Raw genomic sequence first — 8855 nt, 5'->3', positions numbered from 1 at the left:
TTGAATAGCAAAATTGGGCCTTCCGGTTCCCATTTTTGTCAAAATTACAATCTTTAGTGAGGTGAGGTCCTCTACAATTCTCACACCCTACTCGGATGGCATGGATGTATTGGTCCATCTTAGTCATTCTCCGATCTAAACTTTCTAGTTTAGCCATCATTGCCGCCATGCTATTGTTAACAGTGTTTACCACCCCCCGACCTACTTCATGCCTTGGATCATGATATTCTATAGAGTGTTTAGAGAATTCTTCAATTAGTTCTTTGATCACCGGGGATGCCTTCTTTGCGAGGGGTCCTTGCGAGTCAAGGATCTGCCTAGTTGTTACATTGACTCCATCATAGAAAATGGAGACTTCTTGTTGACTGTTTAATTCATGATGTGGGTAGTTCCTTAGTAGGCCCTTGTATCTCTCCCATGCCTCATAAAAGGACTCTCCAACTTATTGTTCAAAGTTGGCAATAACTTTCTTCAACTTGGCTATCTTCGATGGTGGGCAAAGCTGGTCAATAAATTCTTCTTTCATCTTAGCCCATGTAGTGATGGATACGGGAGGGAGTGACTTGAGCCAATCCGTTGAAGCAATTTTGAATGTGACGGGAAGCATACAAAGCAACTGGGTTTCGTGAGGCACATTTGGAACATTAAAATAATCAGCTACATTGTTGACCTTATCCAATTGTTTATAGGCATCTTCGTGATCGTTACCGTAGAAGGGGATCTCCTTTAGTTGAGCAAGTATGTGACCTTTAAGCTCAAAGGTGGTAGTTGCGGGAATTGCGGGTTGCACAAGTCTCGGCCCGGTATCGTCACGTATTCTCTTCTTCCATTTTCCCATGGGAACTTCATCGATGTTAGCCATGGGATTAGCTAATTCGCCTTCAAAGTCACTTTCTTCTTTGTATTCGGATTCGTAGTCATATTCGAACTCGGCTTCTTTATCTTCAATATTTTCTAATTTGCTTTCTTCACTCTTTCGATTGCTGGTCTCTCCTGCCTTCTTGTTCTTTTTCTTCCCAAAAACTGTTTTCAAGCTCTTCAAAGGTGATTTCTTAGGTGTATTAGAGCTTTTGCGGATTCTGGGTCTTCAAGTAAAGGAACCAGGGGTGTGTTGGATCCTCTGGTCATGTAATGCCTGCAAACAAAACAAGAAAAACACGTAAAAGGAACAAAAAAAAAATAAAAGACGAAACTGTGAAACCACATTGGACTCGCCGAGTCGCTTCGATTGTACTCGACGAGTTCAGAGCAAAAGCAGAAAAATTACTAACTAATCTTCTACAACAGAAAACTATCAAAAATTATCCTACTAACTGAATTTCCTAAAAAAATTAACTTTGTGCAAGATAAATCTCACACAGTGGATCGATAAAACTAGAAATTAGATTTAATTTTTGAACCGTTCCTCGGCAACGGCGCCAAAAAACTTGATGTGTGTAAACTCAAATAGTTTTAATCCTACTATTAATTATAAAATTAACACACAAAGGCAATGGACCTGTAACGATGTAAATTTCAAAACAATTTTTCACATTTTAAAAACACACATTCATTCATAGTTGTTATAAAAATGTCATTGTATCACATAACAATCCATAACATCACATCCCAAGATCATAACATATAAAACTCCTCATGTGTGTGTACTGATCAAGCCGGCGCCTTCCTGCGATCCTCATTGGTACCTGACACACATCACACAACACTGTAAGCATAAATGCTTAGTGAGTTCCCTAAAATACCACTTACAACGCATACGCTTTTCCAGGCCATAACTCTGTGGAACCTTCCGGTCCAAGTGTCTCAGGGGACTTCCGTCCTGAATCCCGGTAGACCTTCCGGTCCTACCCGTACCAACCTTCCGGTCTGTACCTCCTGACCTTACAGTCCATGTCCTCTTGACCTTCCGGTCCATACCATCTTGACCATCCGGTCCATATCATACATAGCATACATAACACATACATATCACGTATCAGCATATAACACATATATCTCATAGCATATAAGACCTTTCGGTCACAGTTAGGTACCCTTCCAAGTACAGTATAGTGAGAAGACTAACCTCGGTATGTCGGATAGTCTCGCACTCGATCACACTTGTCTAGCCCCGACCTAAACACATAACAATACTCTCAAATAAATAATGGCTCTCAAAGGCTAGATTAAATCCACTCTACAATTTCCACAGAAGGGTAAAAGACCATTTTACCTCTCCCTGACCCAAAGGTCCAAAGGTTGACCAAAACCCTAAAAGTCAATGAAAGTCAACAGGAGGCAGTACACGGTGCATACCTTCTCTGTATGCGGGGCGTATGCCGGCGAGTCACAGTCGAGGGTTTCAACCCCTTACGCTGCACGTACTGAGAGTTACGCCCAACGTAAGTCTCAATTTCAGCCATTTCATGGATTTTGGTCTTAAACAGTTAAGACACTACTTCAACTTCCAGATCTGACTCTCCTTGATCCTCTTATCCCATAAATTCGGAACCTTTAAGCCTTTCATTGGCTGTAAAAGGTCCCTACACCCTCTAACACCTTTCCTTTCTCCTCCAAAGGTCTAGATCTCATGTATGGCTCCATATTTACGTCCAAGATTGCATTTTGATGAACATATAACACTTATAGTCCTGAAATATGATAGATATAGGCCAATGGAGACCATTTGCTCAAAAAGTATCCATCTTGGGACCAAAAACCCTAGAAATTGGTCTAAGAAGCACACAACACAAATAACAAGACAGGATTTGAGCTTTGTACCTCAGGAAGAAGCTCCAACCTCTGAAAAGCTCAGATTTATTCTTTCCCACAAGCTTCTAGCCTCAAAAATAGCCTCTTCTTCTCTTCCACCACCTTGAAATGACACTTAGAAGCTTAGAATACCAACACTCTAGCTAGAAACGAAGGTGGGCACTCTTTTAAAGTTTCACTCTATGGAATGGAGGCTGAGGTCAAGGCCATATCATTCCTTTTATAATGCACAAGCCCTAAATTAGGGTTTACACCTAGGCTCGCTACGCCCAGCATACCAAGGCGAGTCCACGTCCAAATTAAGCGCGCGAGTACGCGCAGCGTACTCCTCAGTACGCCTAGCGTACTTACAAGCCTAACATTTACTTAAGGGACTTAACTTGACAACTTGGGAAAAGGAGAAGGGTTAAGTAGCTATACTTGAATTTCGGGATGTTACAATTCTCCCCTACTAGAACCAGAGTTCGACCTCGAAGTCTCATGCCGAAAACAACTCTGGATGCTGCTCCCGCATCTCCGACTCCGGCTCCTAAGTCAGCCCGGACCCCCTCCGATGCTACCACTGGACCTGAACCAGGGGCACCTCCTTTTTCCTTAGAACCTTGGTCTTCCGATCCAAGATTGTGATCAGCCTCTCAACATAATTCAGACTCGCGTCCACCTGGATATCCTCCAACAGTACCACTGCCTACTCGTCGGCTATACACTTCCTTAACTGAGACACGTGGAAGGTATCATGAATCTAGATCAACTCCGCAGGTAGCTCCAAACGATATGTTACTCTGCCCACCCTAGCGATCACCCTAAACGACCCAATATACCGGGGCCCCATCTTGCCCCTCTTCGTGAATCGAATCACTCCTTTCCAAGGAGACACTTTCAGGAGTACAAAATCCCTGACTTGAAACTCGAGCTCGGATCATCGCCTATCCACGTAACTTTTCTGGTGACTCTGAGCTGTCAACAATCTCTATCTGACCGGCTGTATCTACTCTATCGTCTGAAGCACTATCTCAGTGCTTCCCATCACTCACTAACCTACCTCTCCCCAACAGATGGGAGTCCGACACCTCCTCCCATACAACAACTCAAAGGGAGGCATACCAATGCTCGAATGGTGGCTGTTGTTATAAGAAAACTCAACCAATGACAAATACATGTCCCAACTTCCTCTGAAGTCCAACACACATGCCTAAAGCATGTTTTCGAGCGTCTGAATCGTCCACTCACTCTGCCCGTCCGTCTATGGGTGGTAAGCGGTACTGAAATGCAGCCTCGTGCCCAACTCCTCGTGGAACTTCTTCCAGATTCTGGAAGTAAAACGTACATCCCGATGTGATACAATCAAGATCGGCACTCCATTCCGCGATACCACCTCTTTCACATACAAGTTTGCCAGCCTCTCAGCAGAAAAGCTCTCACTGATAGCAAGGAAGTGAGCGCTCTTCGTCAGCCGGTTGACGATCACCCAAATTGCGTCAACACCCCTCGCGGTTCTCGACGACTTGGTGATGAAATCCATAGAAATCTGTTCCCACTTCCATTGGGGAACCTCAAGTGGTTGCAAAAGGCCATGCGGTCGCTGGTGCTCGGCCTTAACCCTGCGACAAGTTAAGCACCTCTCAATAAACCATGCTACATCCCTCTTCATACATGGCCACCAATAATCCTTCTTCAAATCCAAATACATCTTAGTGGCCCCAGGATGGATCGAAAATCTCGATTTATGCACCTCCTCCATCAAGGTGGTGCGCGCTCCGCCTGTATATGACACCCAAATCTGACCGTGAAGGGTCATCAGCCCATAACTATCGGTAATGAACTCCGGCACCTGCCCGATCACTTGCTCCCTTTTCCGGTTCTTTGGTCTCACAGCCTCTGCCTATGCCTCCCGAATGGTGTCCAACACCGGAGTCATCACTGTCAACCGCATGCAAATATCTCGAATCGGGGCACTCTCCGCCCTACGACTCAGGGCATCAGCTACGACATTAGCCTTTCCCGGGTGGTACAGGATCTCACAATCGTAATCCTTTACCACATCTAGCCAACTCCTTTGGCGCATATTCAGATTGGGCTGGTCCATCAAATACTTCAAACTCTTGTGGTCCGTGTAGTGATACACCGAACCCCATACAAATAGTGACGCCATATCTTGAGGGCGAACACCACTGCCCCCAACTCCAAATCGTGGGTGGGATACCTCGTCTCATGAGGCTTCAGCTGCCTCAACACATACGCTATCACATTCCCCCTCTGCATAAGTACTGCACCCAACCCTGATATCGATGCATCACGATACACCACAAAATCCTTCATCCCTTCCGGGAGGGCTTGCACTGGGGCTTTGCACAATCTTTGGCGAAGTGTCTCAAACGAGGTCTACTGCTCCGGAACCCATGAAAAAGCAACACCCTTTCGGGTCAACCTGGTGAGAGGCACGACGATCTTGGAGAAATCCCTGATAAATCTCTGATAATAACCGGCCATCCCTAGAAAACTTCTGATCTCAGTGGGTGATCTCGACACCTCCCATCTCATAACCGCCTCAATCTTGGCCTGATCGACCAATATCCCATCCTGGTTAACGAGGTGTCCCAAGAACTAGACCTCTCATAACCAAAAATCACACTTGATGAATTTGGCGAAAAGCCTCTCCGATCTCAATACCCCAAGAATCTCTCTCAGATGCTCCTCGTGCTGCTCTCTAGATCTCGAATACAACAAAATATCATAAATGAGCATGATCACCGACCAATCCAGCATCGGCCTGTACACCCTGTTCATGAGATCCATGAACGCTGTCGGTGCATTGGTGAGCCCAAAAGGAATCACCACAAACTCGTAATGCCCATAACGAGTTCTGAACGCCGTTTTTTGGATATATTCATCCCGAACCCTCATCTAATGATATCCCGACCTCAAGTCTATCTTGGAGAACCAAGACGCCCCCTACAACTGATCGAACAGATTGTCGATCCTCGGTAACGGATAACGGTTCTTGACCGTCAACTTGTTCAACTCCCGGTAATCAATGCACATACGGTGTGAACCATCCTTTTTCTTGACAAAAAGGATTGGCACTCCCTAAGGTGAGCTACTCGGTCTAATAAACCCTTTCCCCAGCAACTCCTGAAGCTGCGAGGACAACTCCTGCATCTCTGGTGGCGCAAGGCGATAAGGCGCCTTGGCAATAGGTGCTGCCCCCGGAACCAAATCGATACGGAACTCTACTTGCCTCTCAGGAGGCACACCCGACAATTCCTTGGGAAAAACGTCCGGGAACTCGCACACTATCAGAACCTCATCAATCGAACTTGGCCTCTCAGCGGCCACTCGTGTGTCTATCAAATAGGCTACGAACCCGCTGCAGCCCTGCTGCGAACTCTGTCTCGCTCTGGCAGCTGAACAAAACGCTGACCCACATCGGGTACCCTCACCTTACACTGTAAGTACTCCCCCACTAGGGTCTCGTATCATCACCAACTGACGCTCGTAGTCTATAACAGCTCCAAATCGGCTCAACCAATCCATGCCCACTATGACACATACGTCCCCAATCGCAATCTGGACCAGATCTATCGGGAACTCCACACCAAAGTTCTCAAGTATACATCCTCGAATCACATCCGTACCATACACCGCTCACTCGTAAGCTATAGAAACTCGCAGAAGTCGACTCAACGCCTCTCGTCGGATACTGATGTGCTAACTAAATGCCAAGGAAACAAATGAACAACTCGCACCCGAGTCAAATAACAGCAAAATAGGTACATAATTTACAAGAAATGTACCTACGCATATCATAACATAAGCACAACACCTCAAAATTGACATAAATAAATGAAAGAATACATACCAGCCACGACATCGGGCGCTGCACGAACCTCCTCCGCTGTCAACTGGAAGGCTCTCCCGCGAGCCTTCGGTGCCTCGACCTTCACCGGCCGAACCTCAGCAGCGCGCACGGTGGCAGGGGCAGATCCCTGTTGTGCTCCCTGTGCTGTCCCCCGCAGCTGTAGACACTCGGCCTTTTGATGGCCCGTCTGTTTGCAATGGAAGCAAACCGTGAATCCCTTGGGGCAGTCCTTGGCTATATGCCCCTTCTTGCCACATTTGTAGCAAGCACCAGATTGACAAACCGTGAATCCCTTGCCGAACTTTCCGCAAGTGCGGCCCTTTTAGCCTCCAGATCTCGAATCAGTGGGCTTTGCCCGCTTGGCTGCCGGCTGAGACTGTGTCGGCCGCATGTCCATCCCCTGAGACTCGGCCTCCTCCCTGGCATGCGTCTCCAACTCAATCTCCCTCTTCCGGGCATTTGCCTGAAGCTCAAAAAATGTCTGATAGGTCGATTTCGATACGTACTCCCAAATATCCCTCCTCAGAATGCTCAAATATCGGCTCATGCGTGCCTGCTCGGTAGACACCTGCTCAGGGCAGAACATCGCCCTCTCATGAAACTTCCTGGTAATCACAGTAACCGAATCAGTACCCTGCTTGAGGGTCAAGAACTCCTGAGCCAACCGCTCCCTCTCCACAGGGGGAACATACTCGTCTCTGAACATGGTGGTGAACCTCTCCCAGATCACCTCAGAAATCTCCGCAAGAGTGAAGCTCACCGTCACGAACTTCCACCAATCCTTCACTCCTAAGAGAAGTTGGTTTAGCGCGAACCATACCCTCAGATGCTCTGGACAAGAACACATGTAGAAGCATCCATCGATATCAGAAATCCATCTCATCGTAGCGATCAGATCCTACGTCCCATCAAACTCTGGTGGCTTCGTGTTGCTGAACTCCCGAAACAACAACGAGTCACCTTCCTGAGGCCTGGCAGTAGCAACGGTGGCAGTAGCTGCACCAGCCACAACTTCAGTCACTGCTGCATACCGCTCATCAAAGGTCTTAATCAATGTGGTTTTGATAGACCCAAACATCTCTGGAGTCTCGGCTAGGATGGCAGCAACCACCTCCTCATGAATCAGCCTGCAGATCTCCTCCTCGCTAACACCACTACTCTCAGGTGTGTGGCGTGTCCCAACCATGATGTCTCTCTGAAATAAAACATAAAATATCAGAGACCCGCTCGAGCATACTCACACTCGATAACACATCCCTACTTCTTCCCTAGTACCCTAAGGATTCCTTGGAATGTGCACTGATATAATGTCTTCGGTAGTACGGGCCCTTATACTATCGCCCACACCGCATCAGTATTCACCCCAAGTCCTCCTCCTTGGATCCTAGATCACAAGTACTCTACACCTCGCTATCATAGACTACCCTTTGGTAGATCTCTCATAAGCTCCTCACTGCTATCTACTCACTCTCAAGCAGTAGAAATCTTCCTAGGCTAAGGCATCACAAATCAGGCCACTCTAGCCCTAATATGAATACCTAGCCTACTCTAGCATGCATATCATATCATAACATATCTCATAACATATAATGTAAGGGTATTTTTGTTGGATTAATGTCTAAGTCCATAACTATATTCGGTATGTACTTGACCCGACCCGGCATGGTCCATTTGGGTTGCACTTCACCGACACAATTTATATGGATAGTCTTTTGAGAATAGTATGTTTATGATTTATATTAATATATTATAAGTTCTAATATATTAATATGGAATCATATTATTTAATTAGTATTGATCAAGAATCAATTTAGAATTAATTAAGTGATCAAAATGAACTAATTAAATATGGACTCTTATATATATGGAATGGGCCAAGTTCATTTAGGTTGGTCTAAGCTTTCATGGATAGTCCATGGAGTGTTTAACCCATGGATCATATGAAATGAAAGGTCATGGGTTTAACCCTAGTCTCCATACTATATAAAGATGTCCTTGGTTGGTGAAATGGGCACTAGTGTGGGTACACTAAGAGGGCTAGCTGATTTCACTAGAAAGATCCAAAGTATTCTTATTCTCAAAGTCTTCCAAGGTGTTTTGGTGATTTGTGATTCCACTTGAGGCTTCCACATTATTGGGGCTAAGCTCTTAAAGCATGAAGACATCAATCTACACCAAAAGGTATGTCATCTAACTAGAACTTTGTAGTATAGGTGCTTCATAATACGCTAGTTAGAATGAAACC

At 45.8% G+C, this 8855-nt stretch overlaps 1 non-coding gene across 1 annotated transcript; it reads left to right on the top strand.

Moving 5' to 3' along the window:
• The first annotated feature begins 371 nt into the window (after window positions 1-371).
• Window positions 372-478, top strand: LOC111901810 (small nucleolar RNA R71). Its single transcript, XR_002853607.1, has one exon. It is a non-coding gene; the product is annotated as a small nucleolar RNA R71 (small nucleolar RNA).
• The last annotated feature ends 8377 nt before the right edge of the window (window positions 479-8855 follow it).

The sequence above is a fragment of the Lactuca sativa genome, chromosome 9 (genome assembly GCF_002870075.4).
Source record: "Lactuca sativa cultivar Salinas chromosome 9, Lsat_Salinas_v11, whole genome shotgun sequence".
Taxonomy (NCBI): domain Eukaryota; kingdom Viridiplantae; phylum Streptophyta; class Magnoliopsida; order Asterales; family Asteraceae; genus Lactuca; species Lactuca sativa.
The sequence above is the reverse complement of the archived record's forward strand: the minus strand, read 5'-3'. Positions and strand labels throughout refer to the sequence as shown.